Below are 25,739 nucleotides of genomic sequence, written 5' to 3' on the forward strand. Positions count from 1 at the left end.
CAGGCTCTGAGCAGTGAGCACAGAGCCCAGCACGGGGCTTGAACTCACAAACCACAAGATCATGCCCTGAGCCGGTCAGATGCTCAATCGACTGAGCCACCCAGGCTCCCCATAATGCAACAGTTTTTGAAGGACTGTGGTTATGAGTAGCCTTTAAGGAGTTATTTAAAGATACTTAGAATGTAATGATCACAGCCAAAGAGGATTCATTTAAAAGCTCTCATGTTTTGTATCGAATTTCTATTGATGTCTTTGATACAGTAATGCAAACGAATTTCAAATTTGGAAGGGAGGAGACAGAGACACTGAAGAAAAAAGATTTGATGGCATCCAGACAGATTTTTTTCACCAATATGTGGTGAGTAAATGGACAAATGAGAACCCTGGAGACGTGATGCTTCCCCTGAATTAACAAGGGATTTGGCTTCAAGATCTACAAGGGAGAGGAGCACAAAGAGTTGGTTTCTAGGGAACACTTTGCTCATCCTGCCTCGGTCTGCTCCCGGTCTAAAACACCAGCCGGCTTGGCTGCTGGTGGGGAGGGGGGGGGGCGGGTGGGCACTGGTGGTGGGAGCATTGCTCAGTGTTTTGCAATGGTCCAAAGGGCCCCTGAGGAGCTTCTTTCTGGGGACTGTCATCACCGGGCAGGCCAGGGCACCCCACACAGGAGCTGGCAGTCATTAGGGTTTTCTGAGTCCAAATGATGGCAGGTTCCTCTGATGGAGATTCGCTAAGGAGAAGTGTGGTGGCATTGAATCCATGATGTGTCTTTGTGTGGCCTTCAGAGAGAGACTGACCTGAATTTGGATCCCGGCTCAGCCACTTACTGGCTACATGAACTCGACTATGTTATGCAGTGTTTTGAACCACTATGTCTGCCCTCATAAAAATGGGCAGGAATATATATCTATATATCTATATATCTATATATCTATATATATATACATACACATACATGTGTTTATACACATACATGTGTATATGTACATATATGTGTGTATACATATGCATACACACATATATACATATATGCATATGTATATACACACATATGTATGTATGATACATACATACATATGTGTGTATATACATATACACATATATATGTGTGTATATATATATGGCTCATAAAAAGCACTCAGTGATGCGCCATTTTTATTGATAATAATAGCTATTATCCATATTGTCACATTTGTAAGATGCTCACAGCCACTTTATAATGCATCCATGTATTATGCCCCCGAGTTTCTAGGATGCTACAGGGACACTTCGAATACTATACAGACTAAGAATCTGAAACCCAAAGAAGACAGGCAAAGTCGACAGGAGTAAGTCCAGAACCATTACCTGTCCTTTGATCCCCATTCCATGGTCCTTTCTACTTAACCAGGAAGGTCAACACACATTCCTCACCCACCCCTTTTACAGCGACTTTCCCCACAATGATGGCAGCAGTCATCGAGAAGGGTCACATCGATGACAGATCTCTTTCCTTTCTTTCATTTACTCCCTGCCTCTTTCCATCTCTTGCTTTCACACCAGAGGCTTAATTCTTTTCTCTCCTGAATCTTATTCTCCTCCCACCTTCCTTCGAGTGCTCTGGCATTCTGTGCCCACTGGCTAGTTTATTTTTTAGTTCACTCAACAAACATTGATGACCTCTTCCGAGGTGTCAGATTCTGGAGAACAAATGTTTTTGATAAGCCCCAGGGGCTCACAGCCTCTGCAGGGGACAAATCTGCAAACAGGAATTATAGTGCCCGTGCTCACGAGGGGGAACAGAAGACCATGGAACCCCCCGAATCTCCCGCCTGCAGCGGGCAGGATAGCTGGCTGGCTCTGGAGTCGTATGCCCGGGACGTGAATCTCTGCTCCCTCTGTCAGTGCCCTTGGGGCACTGTAAAGACTCAAAAGCAGAATTATATATTCCTCCTTTGTAAAATAGAAGCCCTACTAGTACCTGCTGCAGAGGGGATGTGGGACTTCACTGAGAAAACTTTTAAAAATTAAATACTTAAAAATGCCCACAAGTTGTTATCTCCCTTTAAATAACAGAGCTGGTCAGAATAAGAGCAGGAATCCATCTGAGAGCACATGGCATCCGATCAAAGTGATTTCCTCTGTCCTTAAGAGGGAGAGTAAACAGAGATTACTCATTACTAAATAACTGGGGTTGAGATCCTTGACGAAACAGCATCCGGATCCCTCCTCTTTCTGCAGCCAAAGCAGAAGTCTCATGGTGCTGGCTCTAAACCCCAATGGTTACCACCATCAGGAGAGACTGGAGAGCTGCCCCTGAGGGAGGCTGCTGATCGACTGTCTACGGAGGGTGGCCTGCCGGAGCGGATGGGCAAAGCCCGTGCAGATCCTGCATTTTGCAACCTGTGTGGTCCAGCCGTGGGCTGAACAAAGAGCGGCAAAGGTGGTGTGAGAGCTTTGAACAGAGCTGGGACGACTGCATGCTTCTGTGTGCGGGGAGAATGGTTTGCTCGGTGCATACCCGATTCCTTTCCAGCATCGGTTCCTCCTAAGGAGCATGGGTCTGAAGCCAGGAGCAGATCTCCCCATGTGCTGGCTCTGTTTCCTGCACGTGGAACTAATCACTTTCCATTCAGCTCCCAGGTAATGGAGAAGTTTCCTGAAGCAAACGCACAACGCACATTGGGAAAAACCAGAGCCCCCCCTCTCCAAAAACAAACAAACAAACAAGCAAAAAAAAAACACAAATATGGTAGCCAGAACAAAACACAAATGTCCTCTGCCCTGCCCTAGGGTTCGGAAAAATGAACTTTCTGGAAAAGGGACACTGAATTAATTCTTCAACAGGAAGCACACTTGTGGGTTTTAGTTAAGGGGAATCTAAGCTATGTTAATCTGTGTGTCTTACGGTCCTTTGTGTGGACGTGTATGTGTGTGCACGCTTCTGTGTGCTTACATGCCCTCCTGGGTGTGTGTGCTCGTGTGCTCACACGTGTGAGGTGTGCCTGTGTGTGTGTGTGTGTGTGTGTGCTCACGGGGATGGTTTTAAGGGGACTGCTGCAGCTCAAACAGGGTGGGAACTCATTTTCATTTGGAATCAAATGCATTCAGAGCTGGATAAAATGAAAAACTTTATTCAGCATTTTCTGCAAGAAGCCATCCAAGGTCCCCTTTCTCCGAATCTAGGACCACAAATGCCACTGAGGTCACACAGGCTGTGCACATGCACACACATATGTAATTTTTAATATCCCCCACATGACCAGAATGGATTTGTGCTATTCAGTGGGAAGCCACAACATTTATTACATCTCTCTCTCTCAAATAAACCTCAAAGCGAGCATTTCATCTTTCCTCATGTAATCATCATAAGGTAGAGAATGAAATTTCCCAAACCTAAAAGCATGTTGCTAAGAGCTCCTGGGCACTGGTCACTTCTTACTTTGATGTGTTCATGGAGGGGGGGAGGGTGGGGGAATGACAAAATAAAAAAAGAGAGAAAGAAAAGGGAAGGAAGGATGCATTGCACCTTCCTTGAGATTTTCAGAAAGCTTTTTTTTTTTTTTTTTTTAACTCTTTATGTAGTGACAAGGTGGGGCTGATTACAACAAGACAAGGAAAGTCTTGGTGCCAGACCACTTCAGAAATGAAGCATTCCAGAAAGGCATGTAAGAACTCCTGTCAGGAACGGGAATGATTTCGCGGCCCCGCTTGCATATTAATGAACTACACGTAACCTCAGTTTAGTGGTGCAGATGCACCATTTCAGGAGCCGTGCCAGAATTCGGCGATAAATGCCAGCTCCAGGGGAAATACATTTCATGATGGAATTAGGAGATCAGCCATCTGAGACGTCCGCAGAAATCGCCCGCCTCCCCCCACCTTGGCATGCAAGGGGGTTTCTGGGGAGCAGGGCACTTGGTGGCATGGTGAATGTGGGGCGCACGAGGCTAGTCATCCGAACCTGCTTCCCGTATGTTCGCCGAGCCTCCAACTCTTCTAACACCGTGCATGTCCTCAAGCCACAAATGCCCCCACCTGAAAGGTCGAGCTCAGGTGAACTGATTGGTTTTGCTGCCTATTTTTCTGGTGTGGTTTAAAAAACAAAAACGGTTGACACATATACTCCTCCTTGCTTTAGGAGCAAAACATCTCTTTATGCCTCCTCCCCGCGCCTCTGCGACTGCCTGCCAGGTGTTTCTCCTTCTCAACTTCTTGCCGCCTGTGGTTGTGTTTTCAGGCAGAAGACAAGCTTCCCCCGATTCGATTCCCTTCCAGGACTCCTCCATCATTTGCCTGTTTCTCGCCCCTTGCTCTCCTCATTCCCCTTTGCCCCGTACGCACAGTGCCACTGTCGCGGTCGTCTGTGCTCACCATCTGTTTCTGAAATTCCTATGATACAGAAATCACATGACAGTTTGAGGTGCAGCCGTTTCAATATCGCTAGGTTTCGCTTGGCAGGATTTGGAAGTGATGGCTGTGGGGTTCTGCCTTACAAAGCTGACCAGCTAGCTCCACGTGGTGGGATTGGTAGTGAGCCCTCCAGAAAGACCTTCAAAAGTGGCTGCCGACCGCATCTGATGTTTTTGTGAGGTCGAAAATGGAGAATAAAGCCTACACCGTCCGCTGAGACGCAGGCCAGACTGCGGCCAGGAGGGAGAGAAAAGATGGACAGAGCAATGCTCTCTGCTGTCACGTGAGAACACAGCACGCACCGGATTTGACTCGCTTGCTCGCCGTCAGCTATGGCCGCAAGAATGCCGCACAGCAAAGCTCTCAGACCCAGCGGCTTAATGCGGCGATGGCTCATTCTTGCTCACAGGCCCAGGTCCAGCAGGGCGCTGACGGACATAGGCTGGGTGCCCTCGCTGGGCTCGCAGATTAAGCCCAGGTCTGCTCCCCACTCTGTCGTCCTCTTGCGTCGGTGGGCTGCCTGGTTTCTGTTTGTATGGTGATGGCATGAGCAGAAGAGGGTAGATCCAACTGCGCTTCTGTCATTGAGGCTGACATTCCACTGGCCCACCCAAGCCATGTGACCACACTCAGCGTCGAGGGGCAGGGAAGGATGAGCCTCACGCTTAAGTCCAAGTTTAACCCGGGGAGGGGTGGGGGAGACAGTGAAGGGAATAAGGAAATAATATTCTGAAATCTTCCATACTTGGTGTGGGTGCCCTCCCTAGTGCCCATCCCTTCTTTTGGTCGTTTGGTTTTCATCCGGTACCTAAATCCTCCGCAGTTAAACCTGCTGGAGAAAAGGATGCTCCCTCCCCACCAGCAGGTTCTAGAGACTGGGTATGCTTCTCAGGCTTCTGTTACCCGCAGAATCCTGTCCCCTGGCCACAGGTACTGGTTTGCAAATAAACATGGGATCCAATTTGGACCACTGAGAATGAAAGAGGCAGTTGCTCTGAACTCCTGGAAGATGAGATTTCTTCTTATGCTGCGAGAACTGCTAGGAGATACACATGAAGCAGCGTGCTGTGGACCTGTGCCTTTTGCGACTGTTCAAGTGTGATGGGGAAGCCGGCACCCAGAGGACATATGTTAGAGAACTACCCCCTGATCAAGCCTAACCTGAAGCTCACACTATTTCAGAAATCTCTAGTTAACTCAGCTATTACATTACCTTCTTCTCTTTTTTAATGTTTATTTATTTTTGAGAGAGAGAGAGAGAGAGAGAGGGAGAGAGAGCATGAGTGTGGGAGGAGCAGAGAGAGAGGAAGACACAGAATCCAAAGCAGACTCCAGGCTCTGAGCAGTCAGCCGCGAGATCATGACCCCAGCTGAACTCAGACGCTCAACCAACTGAGCCACCCAGGTGCCCCTAAATTACTTTCTCTATTGAGTTTTCAAATTCCTTACAACACTATATTCATGAATTCACTCTCTGTGTGACTTTGGGATATTGGTGTGTGTGTGTGTGTGTGTGTGTGTGTGTGTGTGTGTGCAGTGAGAGGTTTAATTCCTTTGGGCCTCAGATTCCTAATCCACGGTATGGGAACGATATTGCAATAATGTGATCATGTATGTCAAGGCTCTAGTGCTGGGTGGGCATGACCATCCGGCATGTGTCTGCAGGTTGCTCACCAGATGAGGAAGGGACAGGGGACTGGAGATGCAGCCCATTCACCAACCCTCGTGCCTCTGGAGCTGCCTCCAGCAAGAGAGAACGTCTGCTTCTAATTTTCTCCAAACCCACGGGCTAGCTGAGGCCCTGACAGAAGATGCTGAACAAACATTAGTTCCTTCTTTTCCTCTTCAGTAGTCAGTACCTCTTTTGATAGTTAAAACAGCCATCATTTGGGTTCAGCAATATTGCAATATTGCAATCTTAGCAATATTGCTGATTTTTGCTCTTTCTTGAAAAGCAACTTCCTCCCCTCTGTGGTGGTCATTTCTTTCCCCCCTTCCTTTCCTGAAGCTCATTTCCTTTCCCTCTCTCTTCTTTGTGTTCTCTTTCTCATGCTCTGCCTCTGGACTCCTCCTGTCCCCTTTCTTCTCCCTCCTTTGCCTCTCTCTCACTCTGGGAAAGGACCCCCCCAGGACTCATTCTTTCCAGCCTCTGGGTCTCTCCATCTAAGAGCTGATGCAAAATCTCTAAGAGCAGTGTCTGGAGATAGATGTTACATGAACACCAATCCTGGTCCTAGGGTTCTGGACATCCGAGGCTCTCTGGGCCTCACTCTTCCTTCCCCTCTACAAAACTGGTCTAACTCATTCACCTGAAGGCCTGTAGTGGAGGGCTGAATAGAATAACGTATGCCAGGTGTCGGAGACTCTTCACCTTCTGTCCCGTAATGAGCCTTTACCTAATTGTGTGAGTAGCTGAAGCCTCCCTTGTCTAACCGTGGACGGGGAACACAGAGGTGAACTCTTTAGTTCATGGCTACTGAGAGAATTCTGGGAATGCTTCCTGCATGCCCTCAGGCAGATGGTTGGCCCACATATATTTCAACAACACAAATTAATGTAAAACATATTCATGCATGTATTAATTAATGCTAATGTATTCACAAGAGATTCAGATAATGGGCAGTCCGTTCTGACACCTCCCTCCTAATTCATTCACCCTAAAGAGACTGAATCTTGCTTAATTTTTACGCTCAAACAAATGGACCTATTGTGATTTGGGGGCTCCCTTTCTTCCACACTCCCTATGGCCACCTGCCGGCTATCGAAGATCTCCTCCAACTGGTGAAAAAGACGTTTGTGTTGTAATTAGAAGAGGAGGGGGAGAGGGTGTCTGTGCAAATACGAGGCTAATAGTAGTACCTGAGTATGAATAGATTTGTGTCTCAGAGAAATCAGATAAAAAAAGGCAGAAGAGTAAAGTGGGTAGTACTTGACGAGGGTGCTGACAGTGGAGGAGTCCCTTGGGGTTGGAGGAGGGACCAAAGAGGGAAGGAAGCCGGGGTGAAAGAGGCCACCATCGTGAAGGTGCTGGAACACTGTCCAGAGTCTCATGTTTGTGTCTGGAGACAGAAGCCGTGTTTTCAGGAATTCCTTTTTTTTTTCTTTTTCTTTCTTTCTTTCTTTTTTTTTTTTTTTGTGGAGTAGCATCACTGTGACACTATTTAGGCAAGGTTGAATTTGAAGGTTGTTTTGTGACTGCTGTTTTTTGTTTCTTTTTAAACCGAGTTCCTTCAATAGATGAGCATTTTCCCCAGGGCATTGTTTAATGGTGGAGCTTGAATACAAGGTGAAGAGACTAAGAAGGTCTCTGCCTTCAAGAAGCTTATAATCTGGTGCCTGGGTGGGTCAGTGGGTTAAGCGTTCAACTCTTGATTTTGGCCCAGGTCATGACCTCACTGTCATGAGATTAAGCCCTGTGTTGGGCTCTACACTGGCTGTGGAGCCTGCTTAAGGTCCTCTCTCTCTCTCTCTCTCTCTCTCTCTCTCTCTCTCTCTTTCTCCCTCTCTTTCTCTCTCTCAAGAAAAAAAAAGCTTATAATCAAATTTGGACACATATGGAATGAGATAAGACAAGTCTCAAACACAGACCTATCTAGCATCCTGCTCCACCCGGTCCCCTCTCCTCACTTCTTGAATCTGGAGGATCTGACACTCTGTCTTCTTCTGTTGCTATTTCTGCGTTCAAACAGGAAGGTTTTCCCTTAAACAAAACAACGTATCATAACCCATGCATGAGAGACAAATCATTAATTCAAGGGATGGAGAAGGATGTAGACCAGATCTGCAATGAATACCAAAGGGATGAGTCCATGAGAAAAGCAAAATAAGCTCTTATATTTTCCTGTGCTGGACAGTTTCCGAAGCCCTTTCATTCAGATGCACAATTCATGACCATCCTGCGAGGGCCTCAAGGTGAGTAGAGTCCAGGTTTATGTTCAGATGGGTTTCTGCTTCTGAAAATAAGGAGTTTGGAAGAAATGGCTGTTGTTCCATTAGCACCTCCAAGAGGGCCCCCAAAGTTCATGCCCTGGGTGGTATTCATCTTCCCCCACCCCCATCATGACAATGGACCAGATCTAGTGACTTTTACTGATTAGAAGATGGCAGAAAGCGATGGGATGTCACTTCGGAGATTAGGTTATAAAGACTGGTATCTGTCTTAGGGATTCTCTCTTGCTCTCTCTCCTTGGATATTCTCATTCTGGAGAAAGAAAGTTGGTCTTTTGGTGAAGAATGGATATCTCCAGTCAACAGCCAGTTGAGGATCTGAGGGTGGCCAATAGCCACATTAGAGAGTCTGGAGGCAGATCTTCCCTGCGTCGAGCCAGAGGCTGACTTCAGCCCTGCTCTCACAGTGACCCCGTCTTGTGTGCGACTCCTAGCCAGGGGCACTCAGCTAAGCTGCTCCAGGATTCCGAACCCACAGAAACTGAGACAATAAACATTTGTGGTTTTCAGCTGCTGAGTGTTGGGGTAATTTTTTTATGCAGCAATAAATAACTAATACAATTGTCTTTTTTTTTTGTCTTTATAAACAAGGCTGTGTTTTTTTTTTTTTTGCTTGTGAAACTAAAATGTGCTTATTATTAAAACAGAAATACAAAGAAAACAAAAAACACCCCAAAAGTTGTCACCAAGAGGTTACCAATATTCTCCATATACTATACACAGAGTGAGCCAGTTAAAATGTGAGTCATATTGTGGGGCGCCTGGCTGGCTCAGCAGGTTAAGCTTCCGACTTTGGCTCAGGTCATGATCTAACAGTTCATGGGTTCGAGCCCCGCGTCGGGCTCTGTGCTGACAGCTCAGAGCCTGGAGTCTGCTTCAGATTCTGTCTCCCTCTCTCTCTGCCCTCCCCCACTCACGTTCTATCTCTCAAAAATGAATGTTAAAAAATTAAAAAAAAAAATAAAATAAGATGTGAGTCATATCAAACGATCCCCTCTTCAAAACCATTCTAAGGCATCCCCTTATGTTTGGAATATAATCCAAATTTCCTACTGTGACCTCCAATTCTGATGTGACCCCTTGCTGTCCCTCTCCCCCTCCCTGAGCTCCAGCAAGCATAGCCTCTTGTTGACTGTCAACTCTATCCCATATGTTGCTTTTTTTTTTTTTTTTACAAATAGAAATTGTATACATTTAAGGTGTACCACGTGATATTTTGATATATGTATGCACGGTGTATGTACAATCAACCTACCCATGACCTCTCATAGTTACCGCTTTCTTGCTTGGGTGTGGTGTCAATGCTTGAGATCTACTCTCATGTAGATTGTTATCACCTACAGTCACGATGCTGTATATTAGCGGTCCAGAACTTATTTATCTTACAAGGAAAGTTTGTACCCTTGGATCAGTATCTCCCCTTTTTCCTCACTCCCAGTCTCTAGCAAACTACCATTCTGCTCTCTGTTACTAGGAGTTTGAGGTTTTGTTTTATTTTTGTTTGTTTGTTTTTTGTTTTTTGTTTTTGGATTCCACACATCAGTGAGATCATGAGATATTTGTCTTTCTGTGGCTGGCTCATTTCAGTTAGCACAATGTCCCTCATGTTCATTCAGATGGTCACAAATATCTGATAAGGGGTTGATATCCCAGGTACATAAGGAATTTGCACAACTCACTGGAAAACATGAATAGCCAGATTAAAAAATGGGCAAAGGACTTGAACAGACATTTTCCCAAAGAAGATCTATAAGTGACCCACAGGTATATAAAAAGGTGCTCAACACCACTCGTCATCAGGGCAATGCAAATCAAAACCACCTCATACATTTAAGGATGAATATTATCAAAAAGTCAAGAGATAGGGGTGCCTGAGTGGCTCAGTCAGTCAAGAGTCTGACTCTTGATTTCAGCTCAGGTCAAGATCTCATGGTTCGTGAGGTCAAGCCTGTGTGGGGCTCTGTGCTGACGGTGTGGAGACTGCTTGGGATCCTCTCTCTCTCTCTTTCCCCATCTCTCTGCCCCTCCCCCCACTCTCTCTCTCTCAAAATAAGTAAATATAATTCAAAAATATATATATTTTAAATGTCAAGAGATAAATGTTGGCAAGGATGGGGAAAAAAGGGAACCCTTGCGTGCTACTGGTGGGAATGTAAACTGGAATGGAAACCATGGAAAACAGTATGGAGGATGCCTCAAAAATGAAAAGTGGAAACCCCATATGATCCAACAATCTGACTTTTGGGTATTTACCCAATGGTTAAAATCACTCTTTTGAAAATATACTTGCACTTCCCAGTTCTCTGCAGCATTATGCCAGTAGCCAAAACATGGAAACCCACCAACAGATGAATACGTATATGTGTATACGTAATATACATATATATTCATTCTTCTGTTAACATGCACATACACATATACTTATATTTGCATATACATGTGTGTACATCAACAGATGAATGAATATACATGTGTATATATATTCATGTATATATAGTAGAACATCACTCAGCCTTAAACAAAGAAGGAGATGCTGCCATTTGTGATAATGCGTCCTGCATGCTCTTGCCTCACTGTCACATGCTTGCTGTTTCATGGCCCGCTCCCTCACCACATTCATCACCCAAATGTGGCCTGCTCAGGTCTCTGTCCAAATGTTACTCCACAGAAGCACCTCCTCTGAATATCCTCATCTAAAATAGCCCCCTTCACCTACTATCCTTCTGCTTCACTCCAGAATTGAGCCCACAGCAGAGGCGTCGGTAACACATTTTATATGGTGTCCTCCTCCTTCCCTGCCTCACTCGGCTTACTCTCCATTCTTGCCTCCTAGGATCACTTTGCAAATGAACTCCCAGCACGTGGGTTCTTGATAGCTTCTGCTTTTGGGGGAAGTGCAAACTTAGACAGCTACTGATATTTCAGGATTTATCTATTACAACCACCAGAGTTACTTAAATAAACTAAGTAATACCATTAAGGGGATGCTGAGTTATGAATAACATTAAAACATGGGACACTGATGTAGAGGTCAGGGAGGGGTGGTGAGGAAACTGATATTGGAAGCTGGAGAAAAGACATATTATAGAGCGACAAAACACTTGGTAAAGCTGTTTTCCATGGTGGCCTGGAAGACAGACTATGTGTTACTGAGACCATAGCTGGAGGGGAAGTGGTTGCCAGAAATCAGAGTAATGGAATATGTTGGCTTTTATGTTCTACTTCTAGCAACTTATTGCAAAAAAAAGAAAATCATGGATAAATGGATAAGCCAAAGATGGTCTATACACACAATGCAATATTTTTCATTCTTAGAAAGGAAAGAAATTCTGACAAATGCTATTGCATGGATCTTGAAGACATCACGCTACGTGAAATAAGCCAGATGCAAAAGGACAAATACCGTATGATTCCGCATACGTGACGTCCCTGTGGTTGTCAAACTCATACACAGAAAGTAAATGGTTATTGCTAGTGGCTGGGAGGCGTGAGTGGGAAGTCAGTGTTGAATGAGGACAGAGTTTCGGTTGGGGAAGACGAACAGGATTATGTGGCTCGGTGGTGGTGATAGGTGCCCAATAACGTAAAATTACTAAATGTCACTGAATGGCACATTTAAAAATAAGGTGCTGAATTTTATGTTACGAATATTATACTATAACAACAAAATAGGAGATAATCTCAGGATTGAAACGACCAGTTTGCAAGCAGGGTAAAATAGATCAGAGAGTCGAGAAATTTGGAGCACCAAAAATTGGGAAAGCTGTTTGTGTCTACACCCCAAAGAGTGGGAGCTCAGCATGGGACAGGGTTTGTGCAACAAAGGCCCCTTCAAACTGTGCTCTGTGGCACACATCTGTACAGGGCGTGGCATTGCCCCCCACATCAGAATTGTAGACGGCTTCAAGAAAGTCATCACCGAGGTGAGAGAGGCACAGGGTGGGGGTGGGGGAGAACAAGCAAAGCCATAAATTCGGTCTGAAAGTAATGCTGAGGAGAGAACTTTGGGTGTGGTGACTGCCAACACCACCACAAGCCTGGAATGAAAATCTTTCTTACTATGGTATTTGAGGCTTCAAATGACTTTCAGGCCTCCGAATTTTGTACCAGCTTGAAGTGGACTGTGAAAACCGGAGAACCCCCAGGGAGGGTTTTTTTCCTCTCTAGTAACTTTGAAAATGGACAGTAAGGAGTTTCTCTTGAAAGGCAGAGCCAGCAGCTGGGAATGGTGGGCGAGAGAATTGCTCCCAGGGAGCAGAAACGGGGTTTCAACAAAATCAGCCCTCTCGGCTCGGTTAGACAACCTCAGAATACCAGCTTGGCAGGATCACATTCTTGCGGGACACCAGAGTCTGCGGTGTATGTCCCTAGCCCTCCACTGTGTGCTTGGGGATGTTTATTGCTTTTAGCTTCTCCCTGTCCCAGCACTGAGTGGATGCATGTGTTGGGATGAGATGCATGGGAAGATAATTTGCTTTTTAATCCACAGCCGGCTGGACCACAAGGAGCCACATCTGGACAGATGGTATGGACTGTGCATATTCTAGAAACACAGGACTTTGAGATGGGTGCTGGGGCTAGCTGGGACTTCTGAACTGTCTCTCCAAGTTGTGTCTGGGGAAGGGCAAATGTGTTCTGTGTGTGAGAATCAGAGTAAGTGGCTAGTTAGTAACTAGGGGAGCAGACTGTGGCCAAGATTTTGATGTGCTCACCAGCGCACACTTTTCTTCACACTCGGAGCACAACTAGACTACATGCCCCAGCTTCCCTTGGGAGCACAACTAGACTACATGTCCCAGCTTCCCTTGGGAGCACAACTAGACTACATGCCCCAGTTTCCCTTGGGAGCACAACTAGACTACATGTCCCAGCATCCCTCGGGGCCACTGCTAGACAACATGTCCCAGCTTTCCTTGGGAGCGCAAATAGACTACATGTCCCAGCTTCCCTTGCAACCAAGTGTGGCCAAGTGACCAAGATCTGGCCAGCAGGGATATGGGGAAAAAGTGACCTTAGGTGACTTCCAGGCACCACCCGTACAATCCTCCCTGGGGGACATCTTTTCTCTTTCTGGAACCCAGGAATGGGCACAACTCCCAGGAAGAACTTCCCAGGGGCCACCTGGTGAAAATGGCAGAATCACAAATTAGAGAGGGTCCGCGCCCCTTGAGATGAAAATATTTCATCTTCCTGGGAAAAGAGCAGAAACAGAAATAAAGAGCAACTGACTACAAGGCCTTGCTCCAGGTTGCAGTATCCACCCCCCAAACACATGAAGATTGTCCAAATGGGTTCTGGAGTTTACAGGTTAACAGGAAGGAATGACCTTCAAGCCTTTTTATAACCTGAATTCTCCATTCTAGGGTTCCTAATATGACTTCATTTCTCCACTAAGTGAAGTGCATACTCAAGTAATTTTTTTTAAAAAAGGAAAGTCCTTGCAAATCTGAGGACTTTTCTTCTTTAAAGACAGAGATTATTTGGGAAAAAATTCATAGGTCACAAACTTTTCATGCTCCCATGAATTCTTCCATAGGTTTCAGAAAAATTCGAGATTAATCTGATGTCTTTCTCCTTTGATGATCCCTCTTTTTTATTTTCCTTCTACTTAAACGATTTTTTTCTTTATATTTGAAATTCAGGTGTTTTGCCAAAGTTTGTGGAAGTGTAGGTTTGTCAGTTCTCATAAAAAGGGTGGGCTCTTTCAGCTCGCACAATTGTTTTTTTCACTTCAGGTAGTTTCCTTCAATTATCTTAATCACAGATTAATTGTGGGTGGCTGCCTCATGCCAGTGGCTTCTTAAAAACAGAGACTATGTCTCAGCCATGTTTGTATCCTCAGTCCTTGGTATATAGTAGACACACAGTGATAGATTATTACAGTAATGAAGATTAGAGTTCTCTGGAAAAATCTCTAGCAATAAAGAACATATCCGTTGTTCACAGAATGATGCTTTATGCATTGGACTTTCACATGATTTCTTAGATCTACATGGACCACAATGCCTGTGTTTTTCTTTAACCAATGAGACTTTGGCCATGAGGTCTGCTTTGGGTGGTGAATCATTATAATGTTAATATGACGCCAGCAGAAACTGGCAGAGCCCTTGCACATTGGGTCATGCTCTCTTTAGACCCCTAGGAGGCCCTGGGGCTGCCATATGAAGGAGGGAAGCTAGCCCACTAGAAGATGTGATGCCGTGGAGAACAACAATAAACTGCTTCAACCCATGCAACATCTGGACCAATTCATCTACCAACTGCCAGACATCTGAGGGTGACCATCTTCGAATATCCAGCTCCAGGACTTTAGCCAGGCCAGAAGTACTTCCCATTGACCTATACTCATGCTTGTTGATTGTGACCACTGAGTTTTGGGGTGACTTGTTATGCAGAAGAAGTTAGCAAGAAGATAAGTGAAGCCATTGAATTGTTCTGATTAGCAGGATGATATTAACTGACTTACATTTTTCAAAGAAAACTCTGTTCTGTGGGTAATGCAGTTTTGGGAGGTGGAGCTGAGAGTGGAAACAGAGCAGTTGGGCAGCCTTTGCAACAACCCAGTTAAGAGACTTAGCATATCTGTTCCAGGGCAATGGCGATCTCTCTAGGGGGAGAGAAGTGAAGTTGCTTAGGATATAGTTTGAGGAAGAATTGGTTTTGAGGGATGGTGGGTTTTTTTTTTTTTTTCTATACAGAAAAGCAGTTAAAAACTCTGGGTTGAAAACCAGACTTACAGCAGACTTCTCAAGATGTATATGGGATTCTAGAAGACAACAGAGCAAGACCTTCCAATTTTAAGTGAAAATGATTTTGAACCAAGAATACGGTACTTAACCAAACTATCAAATATGAGGACACATTCCAAACATTTCCAACATGCAGAGACTCAGGATATTTGCCATCCAGTCCTATCTTTTGAAGAATTAGTCTAGGAACTAAAAGGTTTTTGCTTTTGTTTTTTTAAAAAAACAAAAAAGTGGAAAATGTAAGCCATAAAAATGGTAGAATTAATCCAAAAGTCTGTTCCAGATATTGTCTGTTGTCACTCAGCTCCACACTGGTCTTCTGTATTGTCCTCTCTACTTCTAGTTCAGAGATCCTGAAAACCACCTTTTTGAGTCTCCACTGCCAGTTGGATTCCATTTTACTTTATACTTTTTTTTTTTTTCTTGGTCCGATGGTAAAATTTTGAATGAAGTCAGAGGGTAGGGGGGAGGTAGAAGACTTGACTGAGGAAATGGCTTCAGCACCAGTGTCCTTGGAAGGATGTCCAGCAGCATGCAAGGAGTGTGTGTTCCTGGAGCCCCAAGGGATTGGACGATTACAAGCCTCTCCTTGGTGGCAGAAAATAGCATCTCAGGAGTTCCCGCAAGGATGGTGGAGGCTTACTGGAGTCACTGTCCCTGCATAATACCGTTTCTTTCTTTTGCTCCCCCAATCTTCCCAGCACTATAGAAATGAATTACCTCAAGGTCTAATTCATCTCTCTCTGTGTTAATTAATTAGAGTGGTTTCTGGTTTCTGGCCTGGGCACTGAATGATACAGAGTCCCATGAAATGAACTCACAGTCTCTGAGACATTTCAAAAGGCTTTCAAAGCAACTGATCTATTTTCTGGAGGAAGTCAACAAACTCTAAGAATATCTTAGAATGGCTTCTAAGCATTAGAAAGGAAAGTCCGAGGAATATGATAAAAAAATAATGCACTTCTCTGAAAAAGAAAGGACGATAATTAACTCTGGGAGAAATAAAATCCTAATGGGCAAGTCATGGTCCAAGTAGAAAGCCAATGAAAGTGGAACATGACTTTGAGACTCTGATGAAGTAGAAGAGATCACATTTGACCTGGACTCTAGGATTATCCTTCTTTATGTGGTGCAGTGGTCATCTCCTTAGACTCACAAAGGCAATGTAAACCTACAACATACGTGGCTTTATGTGGGCAAGAGATAAGCAACGCACGTTGCTCATGTCAGCTCAAAAAGTAATACATCAGTGAAAGAATACATATAATTATGGTTATGGACCAAAATGCAAATGTAAGGATCTGAGGACAGGAATTGGGGTTTGGAAGGACAGAGATCTGGGCAGGGATATCCTCACCTTAGATGCAGAGAATCAAGAAAAACTGCAGAACATCGATGAAATACGACATAAGGTATCCTAGCTCATCATTTAATGCTACAAAATACTACTAGAAGTGGTTATGGTAACAATGCTATAAAATTTTAATGTGCAAAAAGGGTAGTTGAAGTGAGCTCAATCCTGATCTTTCTTAATGAGCAACCAATGAATGATTTCTAAAATCAAGGAATCAAGGAATACGGTTATATGTCTAGTATTTAGAGGTATACATTTAGACAATCTTCTCATTAACAGAACTGGGGCTCGGCAAGGGTGGAATGGGTATTCTATTGTCTTTTATTAATAACCCTTCAATACTATTCTAATGTCCAAGTATTCGTTTGAAAAAAGGCTTTTTTTTTTTTTTAAGAACACTGCATTAAGGAAGGAGGGTAGCCTGCTGATGACATTCCCATTTATATGTATTATAACTAAGCTTGTCTTCATCATGGATGAAGGACTTAGATTAGGTCATTTGTAGTGCCTCCAGCCGTAAAATACTGAGCACCTTTGAAGAATGGAATGGACCCCTCCTCTGGGAATGAGACTGGAAAATTCCTCCCCATTCCTACATCTCTTTTTCCCCCCTATCTGAGGACCACACTTAGAGACAGCCATCCAGAATACTGAGTTTTAATCATGGCGGGGGGCGGGGGGGGGCGGGCAAGAAGAGTATAGTTAATGCAACAGATATTTACGATAGGCCTCTGAGAGTACCAGGCTCCAGAACTGTCATTTGCTAGATTAGAAAAAAATCCAAATAAGCATCATAATGATTCATACCATATAATTAGAGATAGGCAAAGCCCAACTATGCACTTTAAAAAGAGCAAGTCTATACACTGACATAGCCATATTAAAACAAAACACAGTATCTCGGATACAGTTTGGCTTCCTGAAGTTTAAAGTGACATAAGGAAGCATTTTTTCCCCCTCAAATGCCTTTGTAGGAAGCACTGATAAGGTTTAATTGTATATTTTGTTAGAAAATGACGCATATATAAAATACTAAAAAGGGCTGATGTCCACAACCTAATCGCTTTTTTTTCAAGTTCATTAGACATAAAGTTCCCCCCAAAATTAAAAGCTGCATTCTATTATTTTTTCCATGCCCTCATAGAGATTATTCTGGTAGAGGCCTGCCAAGTTATCTGGAGTCATTCAGCTTATTGGCAAAAAGGCAACTTTGTCCATTCATTGAACCCTGCAGGCCAAGAACCTATTCCCGTTTCTTCCATCTGCCACATCCACTTCGAATCTGGTGGGTAGTAACCGTCCCTTCCAAAATGAAAGCCACCCCCCTTCAATCTGTAGGTCGTCATCATGTCTTGTTTCATAATATTATGCTCTCGCCATCACGGGTACTTAACTGATACAACGTGGAACAGAAGCAAAATCTATAAAAGGGTTTCCTATCAACTTAGGTGCAGTCAGCTTGAGCCAGAAGGCATCCGCTGACCAGATGGCCCAATGAATGCTTGCTTGCATTATCCCAGAAAACTCCAAACTCCAATCGTCTTCATCATTTTTGACTTAAAATATGGTAGGTGGTTGCACTGAATCAGATCCTTACAAGAATCTGTGCTTCTGCGAGGGGCTCTCACCATAGTGCTGTTTACTTTCCATGCTGAGAAATTCTTTCTGTCTATGCTGGGACAATTGCTTTTTCTTTAAGCATGTGTTCTCCTGTCTCTGTCTCTGTCTCTCTCTCTATATATGCACACACATACACACACACATACATACATACATATGTTTGTGAATCTATACATGTTATGTTGTTCTGCAAATTCAGGGCAGCATTTGTTTGGGCCAAGGGCAGTGTACCTCGGGGTTATGCGTGTCTCATGCAAGGCCTCCTTTTTAATACCTTCTTTTAGTTTCTAAGTGCTGAGAAGAAAATGAATTTCTTTTCTTAATTTTTATTTATCTTATTTGAGAGAGACTGTGCACGCAAATGGGGGAGCAGCAGAAAGAGAGGGAGAGAGAATCCCAAGCAGGCTCTGAGCTGCCAACACAGAGCCCAACACAGGACTTGAATCCACAAACCGTGAGATCATGACCTGAGCCGAAACTAAGAGCCAGACGCTTAACTGACTGAGCCGCCCAGGAGTGGCTGAGAAAATGAGCGCCTAATGCATGGCTCTGTTGAAAGAGGACTTAATCCCTGTACTTGGCTTAATTTTCATTTGCCCAGGCATGGCAAGATAAGCTAGTAGATGGTTGGTATTTCTCCGTCGACAAAGCTTCTTAGATCTGCTGTTTGGGGTTGGTGTATTTCTAATAACAAGACTGCTACAGAAAATGTTGCTATTAACTTTGCAGGTGGACCCTGCAGGGGCAGCTCAGGGAATAGGTACTTAACTCTACAGATTCTGTCAGGGAGGCATCTCTGCTCGAGATCCCTGTGGAGGAGACTGTGTGGTTCATCCTGACCTCCCACGTTCAACATTTGTCGCGATCTTCTTTCCCTTTCACGGCATCTCTGCTACAGCTTTGGGTGCTTCCCCAGCTGCCACCAGCATGAACAGATCCGTGCCGTTTGGTGATCACGCAGTCACCTGAAGTCTCTCTGCATCCTCGGTGGGTGACCAGCATAGATAGAAGCAACTGAGAATGACAAGTCTGCAGACATCTTCAGCCAGAGGTGAGACTCCTTGAGCTTAAGACAAGCATCCAGGTGACATGACCTGCCGTTCCCAAATAATACAAATTAGCCATCACTTTCCTTGCCTACTGATTTTGCAATGCGAATGCAAACCCAACTTTGGCATGGAGGGATGGCTAGGGTATGAATTAGGGAGGCCTGGTCCAATCAGATGCTCAGCCAGCAGAGGACTCAGGCACAATTTCTGGGCGCTGTGAGGAATGATGTAGCAGGAAAGGCCAAAGCCAAGTGCTCTTTCTGTGCAGAATTTCCCTCCCTTTCCTCCTGGCCTCACAGGATGTTAGCCCTAGAAGGGGCTTTAGATCTCATTTAGGTCAGGGTTATGCTTTGAAAGAAGGGAGGCAGGAGAAGAGAGGAGACAGAAGTCGCGCCCTTCTGGAGCCACTGAGCCAACACTCAATCTCAGGCATTGTAACTTCTAAGCCACAGTTCTGTCTTTACACCACCTTGCCTCTTTCATTATTCTTCTTCATCCCTCAGCGTTAGGAGCAATAAATGACCCATTTCCAAATGCTGACAAGCCCTTCGCTGTTTTTCACAATTAACGGTGGAATGGGTGGCTTTGGTGAAAGAATCTCTATTTTAAAAATTAGCTAAATTTTTTGGTACTTGCACAGAAAGCTTCTCATTTGGCCACTTCAAATTGAAATCCAAAAACGGCATCTGTCTCCAGGGGGTTCTTGACAGAGATCCTTCTTCTCTGTGGGTATTTGACAAAAACAAGTTGGTGGTTTAACTGAGGGCGACAGGAGGAAATAGATGTTCATTTAAGCTCTAGCCTCATCAGTGTTTGCCAATGTGCCATTCTGACATGAGGGGATGCCTTTAGTGAAGATGGGAATGCGAGCATCCTGTGAGACTTGAGCAGGAAGTCTAAGAGCTCCAGGATCCAGCTCCATGAACTTGGTCCCCCCTAGTCCCTATCAGTTGAATATAGACTTAAGCCATCTGGCAAGGGTTGGGCCTAGCCCCATGAGGACGTCTTACATGGAGACACCACCATGTTGAGTGTTTCACTGTCTTCAGGCTGATAAGTGTACAAAACTGAAAGGGGGTCCATTTTTCAGGGGCAGACTCACCCTAATCAAGCTAGCAGATATTGATATTTACAACAAGGAAATTACAATCTTTATTTGTTAACTGATATTTGGAAGTTTTTCTCAGTTGTAGACTATAATGTTTATGTTAGCACATTTCCCCCTTGTTTGAAGGTATCCATGGGCAGCCATATAATCAAGGGGGATCAAATCAGGAAAAGGGTGGGTAGGCGGTTTTTAACATAAATGGCATAGGGTAAATTAGCTTGATGTCTTCATCTCTATATAGGAATATACCAGCAAAATCCTAATATTGAAGTCTCACTGGATAAGACTGTTCTTCCACAGTCAAATCCCGTTAGGCAATTCAACATTTGCTGTTACTCTTTTGGTCTATGCTTTTATTTTAGACCATCTCCCCTCTTAGTTAAAAAAAAAAATTTAATGTTTTTTTTAAATTTATTTTTGAGAAAGAGAGAGAGAGAGAGAGTGTGTGTGTGTGTGTGTGTGTGTGTGTGTGATGGGGGAGGAGGGAAGAGAGAAGGAGACACAGAATCCAAAGTAGCCTCAGGCTCTGAGCTGTCAGCATAGAGCCCGATGCGGGGCTCGAACTCACAAGCTGTGAGATCATGACCAGAGGTGAAGTTGGACATTTAACTGACTGAGCCACCCAGGCACCCCATCTCCCCTCTTGATTGACATAATTTCTCAGGATTTGTCAATATCTTTATTCTCCTAATAGTTTAATTTTATTGGCTTGGAACCATCCCTTTTTTAAGATGTCTTTGCCTATAGTGGTTCCAATCCGTAGTGTAGACTTTGTACTCTATCTCCGATACAATGTCATTACTTCTAAATTCTTAAGGTATAACACTGCCAACTCTACTCCCAATGCGAGTATCAACAACAGTGTCCACATGTAGAAATGTGTTCTTTGTGATATGGTGAATGGTTGCAGTTTAGCAAACCATTGTTTCATTAGAAACAATATCCCAAAGCAGTCATCCAAACCTTAATGTCTGCATTATCAGAGCTATTAATGATTTCCATCACTTTTGTTGTGGCAATTTAGTAGCATAAAGTTTTCTCCAGCACTTTGGGGACCAAGTTAAGAGACAACAGAATGCAGCTTTGTTGAGACCACTCAATGGGAACTTAATTAGAAAAATGTACGGCTATGGTCTATACAGAGAGAGAGAGAGAGAGAGAGAGAGAGAGAGGGATGCTTTTTCTCCCCCTTCAACTAACAAAGCCAAGCACTCCAGATGTATCCCTTTAGTGATTAGATCATTTTTTTTTTTTTTTTACCAAGTGCCATTTCTTGGTAATCTTCTTCAGTGGATGATTTTCCACGAATACACTCTCCAGAATTGTGTGAGTTTACTTGTGAGGTGAAGGGTAGTTGTAATAGAAAAGAGAAAGGACAGAACAGGGAGTCGGAGCTCATACACAGCATCTAACCGTGACCGAAAGTTAGAATTTTCTCCAAATACCTGAGAAGCACTTAATTGAAACAGCTGCTTCACAGGGTTCCCATCTAGGAATGTCATTGTTGCTTCATGACCAGAGAGAGTAATGAAAGTAATACATAACTTTGGTTGTGGGAGATGCTTTTGGCTAAGTGGGAGACAAACTGAGATAAAACTAAGTCTAGTGAATGGAAAGTTGGGAATAGGACAATCAAAGTTATAGAGCTGGGAATTGAGAGAAGTCTGTTTTGGCCACTCCCAGCCTCCGTTGGGATCTTTAAAATGTGGGCACAGATTAGTCCTTTACCCAGAGCTTGTCCCCACGAGATACAGACTCACGAGCAAATCACTTTCCTTCCTTGAGCCTCCGTTTACCCACCGATGAGTAAGTGAGATGTCTGACTTTATATTTAGTGATCTGAATATTCAGTTCCAAAATGTCATTCTCCAACCCTTTTATGCCCAGACACTTCAGCAGGGAACCCAGGCCACCTCTGTACTCATCGGTAATGATTTTGGCTGCAAGTAACAGAAACTCTAAGAGTGACTTAAATAAATACGTGTTTATTTTCGTGCATAATTTGGATTCTAGGGGTAGGCAGCTGCTGGCTTTTGTTCAGCAGCTCAGGTCAGGACTGCTGTCTCGGCAGTTTTCTTATCTTTTTTGCCTTTGGTGGTGAGTTGGTCACCACAGCTATGGCAGCAAATCCTCTTTCAAGGCTGCAATAAAAGCAGGGGATTGGGGGAGGGAGGGAGAGTGCGTAGGTGGGAGCAGTCACATCTGTCCCTTTTTTAGAAGAACAAAAGCTTTCTCTCAACCTCCCCAGCAGATTCAGGCTTAGGTCTGATTGGCCAGAACTGTGTCACATACCAATCCCAGGCTCAAAAGATGCTGGGGAAGTGAATGAAGTAGAACTGAGCCATAATATGATTAGTGAGGTCCAAAATGTAATTGTATAAAATGCAGAGCCACATTGCTTTGAGGTTGACAAAATAATAATTTTTAGTCTAACTGTCCTGTAATGCAACAACAGGGAAACATTTATCACACTTAACTGACCATCCACTGACCTGAGAAAAATCTCGGTCACTTCCTAGCCACATCCCTTCTCCTGAAGAAGAAAAGAACTTTGATCCACAGATGGAAACCAGGCAGAACATGGGAGCTGTTTCCCAGTTGTGCTTATGTGTTACTGTGGGCTGCATCTCGGTACCACAGGATTTTTGCTCTATAGAGTTTAGCTTTACTGTGGGGGCAAGCTAAGGAAAAAGGGAAGGGATATTCAGATTATTAAGATTGAGATTATTAAGATATCATTAAGGTTATCTTGTTCACAGTGTCTGCCATAATGTCCCATTAAGTTTCCATGTGTGTGTACATACTTATTTATTTTTATTTCTTTTTAAAAAGAAGTATTTTTTTTTAATTTTTTATGTTTATTTATTTTTGAGAGAGAGAGGGAGAGAGAGACAGAGAGTGAGGGACGGGGCAGAGAGAGAGAGAGAGAGAGAGAGAAATAGAGAGACAGACAGACAGACAGACAGAATCTGAAACAGGCTCCAGGCTCTGAGCTGTCAGCATAGAGCCCAACAGGGGGCTTGGACTCATGCAAGGTCATGCCCTGAGCTGAAGTTGGACGCTTAACCGACTGAGCCACCCAGGCGCCCCTGTGTGTATTTATATATGTATGTATGTATTTATATGTACATATGTGGTTTGTATATAATAAAGATAATAAATAATAAAAAGGAAAACTACTACTACTAAAGGAAGACAGTTGTACGTAATGATAAATGCAAACTTCGGCACAGGTTAATTCAAAGGGAAGGCACAAGGAGTGGTGTGGTGGTAAAAAGCAGTTACTGATGGTGTTAGCTTGCTAAGGTTACCTTAGCACAAGGCCACAGACTAGGGGGCTGGAACCACAGAAGGTTATTATGTCACATAGACCTGGAGGCTGGGAGTCCAAGATGCAGGGTGGTTCCTGGCTGGGCTGTGAGGGAGGCTCTCTCGTTGGTGCGTAGATGGCCATCTTCTCCCTGTCCCTTCACATACTCTTCCCTCTACATGTGTCTGTCTCTGGGTCCAGATTTCCCCTTTTTAAAAGTTTATGTATTTATTTTGAGAGAGCAAGTGAGCATGAGTGGAGGACGGGCAGAGAGACAGGGAGAGAGAGAATTCCAAGCAGGCTCCATGCCCAGTGCCAAGTCCAAAGTAAGGCTGGAACCTGCGAACCTTGGATCGTGACCTGAGCTGAAATCAAGAGTTGAACACTCAACTGACTGAGCCACCCAGGCCCCCTAGATTTCACCCCAACTTAAAAAAAATTTTTTAATATTTAATATTTTATATTGATATTTAATATTAATATCACTCTCTTTTGAGAGAGTGAGAGAGTGTGTGTGTGTGAATGGGGGAGGGGCAGAGAGAGGGAGACACAGAATCCAAAGCAGGTTCCAAACTCTGAGCTGTCAGCACAGTGCCCGATTCAGGGCTCGAACTCACGGACCGCAAGATCATGACCTGAGCTGAAGTTGGATGCTTAATGGACTGAGCCACCCAGGCGCCCCTAGATTTCCCCTTTTTATAAGGACACCAGTCATACAGGATTAGTGTCCCCCCTAATGATCTCCTCTTCACTAATTATGTCTGGAACAGCCCTGTTTCCAAATAAGGTCACGTTCTGATGTAGCGCTAGTTAGGACGTCAACAAGTGAAAATAGGAGGACACAAGTGAGCCAGTGACACTGACATTAAGTTATACTCCTGTTTGAAGTGAAGGATTATGAGCTTTCATTATATATTTAAAATAATTAAAAGAGCATGCTTGGAGTAACAGTTGTTACGAACCAAGGATCATGATTAATTTAACTCTGTGGACCCGAGTTCCGGAAAGAAAAGCAACTCAAACAGACCAGAGAGCCGTTCTTCACGACACGCTCTGGGCACCGGGCATGACTGGATCCAGAGCATCAGACTCTCTTAAGAGTTAGTCTCCTGCCACCTCTGATCTGTTTTCCCATACTTCTCAGGCACATATGTTTGCCCCCCATCATTGCTTCTCCACAAGAGACACTCTCCCTCCCCAGGGTTACCTTCACTTAGAGGACTACTCAGGGTCCCCTAATGATATTCCCTCATGAAATATGTGTGCCTTGGCCATCTCTCCATTGCTAGCTCTGTCACAGTACTTGACCTGAAAGAGGGATGTGACCAATTCTGGTTGAATGACTGGTTGAATCTTCGAAACAATGAAAGCTTCTGTTTCTTCACTCAGGAAAAGATGAAGTCTCACTCCTGTTTCATACCCTTCTTCAAGATTTGGTCAAATTAAGTTAGAGGATATAAGACAAGAGGGGCTGGAGCATTTTGACCTGTTAGACAAGGATGCTCAGAGACAATACCATCAGGCAGACTATCAGGATTGCTCTGCTTAAAGAATAGAGAAGCTGTTCAATACGCTTTGGTAAAATCACACAAGAGAATATCTTGCAGGCATTTGAAACAATGCTGCAGAAGTGTATTTTGTAACTTGGAAAGATGTTCAATGATGTTTTGATTAGAACAGAGCCTGCCACATTATGTAGGTTCTTAATATTTGTTGAATAAATGGATGAAGATTCAGAAAAGTATATCCTATTTTAAAAATACAATATTAATATATCCAGATGTGTATATGAGATGGAAAATCCATATTTGGGATAATATGTCTCAAATACTCTGTGTTTCAGGAATCTGCTGGGGTGGCAGTGGTATACAGGTAGAAGCTGAGGCCCCCGAATGTTATGCCTGACTAGACTAAACATTTATGATCAGTTCAACTGGGTGCTTTTTTGTTTGGCTGAAAAATAAAATAATGGCTATATGATGCAAGCTTTGAGGCAGAGCTGAAGTGTTCTATGAAATAGAGCTGGCCTGATATGACAAAGAAGGAATAGGTCATATATGTTTAGGTTATTATTGTTTAATGTTTAATGTTAGGTTATTATTGTTTAATTGAGAGAGTGTAAGCTGGGGAGGGGAAGAGAGGGGGGACCAGAGGATCTGAATGGGTGCTGTGCTGACAGCGTGAGCCCAATGTGGGGCTCAAACTCATA

Source organism: Panthera tigris, chromosome D4, assembly GCF_018350195.1.
Source record: "Panthera tigris isolate Pti1 chromosome D4, P.tigris_Pti1_mat1.1, whole genome shotgun sequence".
Classification (NCBI taxonomy): domain Eukaryota; kingdom Metazoa; phylum Chordata; class Mammalia; order Carnivora; family Felidae; genus Panthera; species Panthera tigris.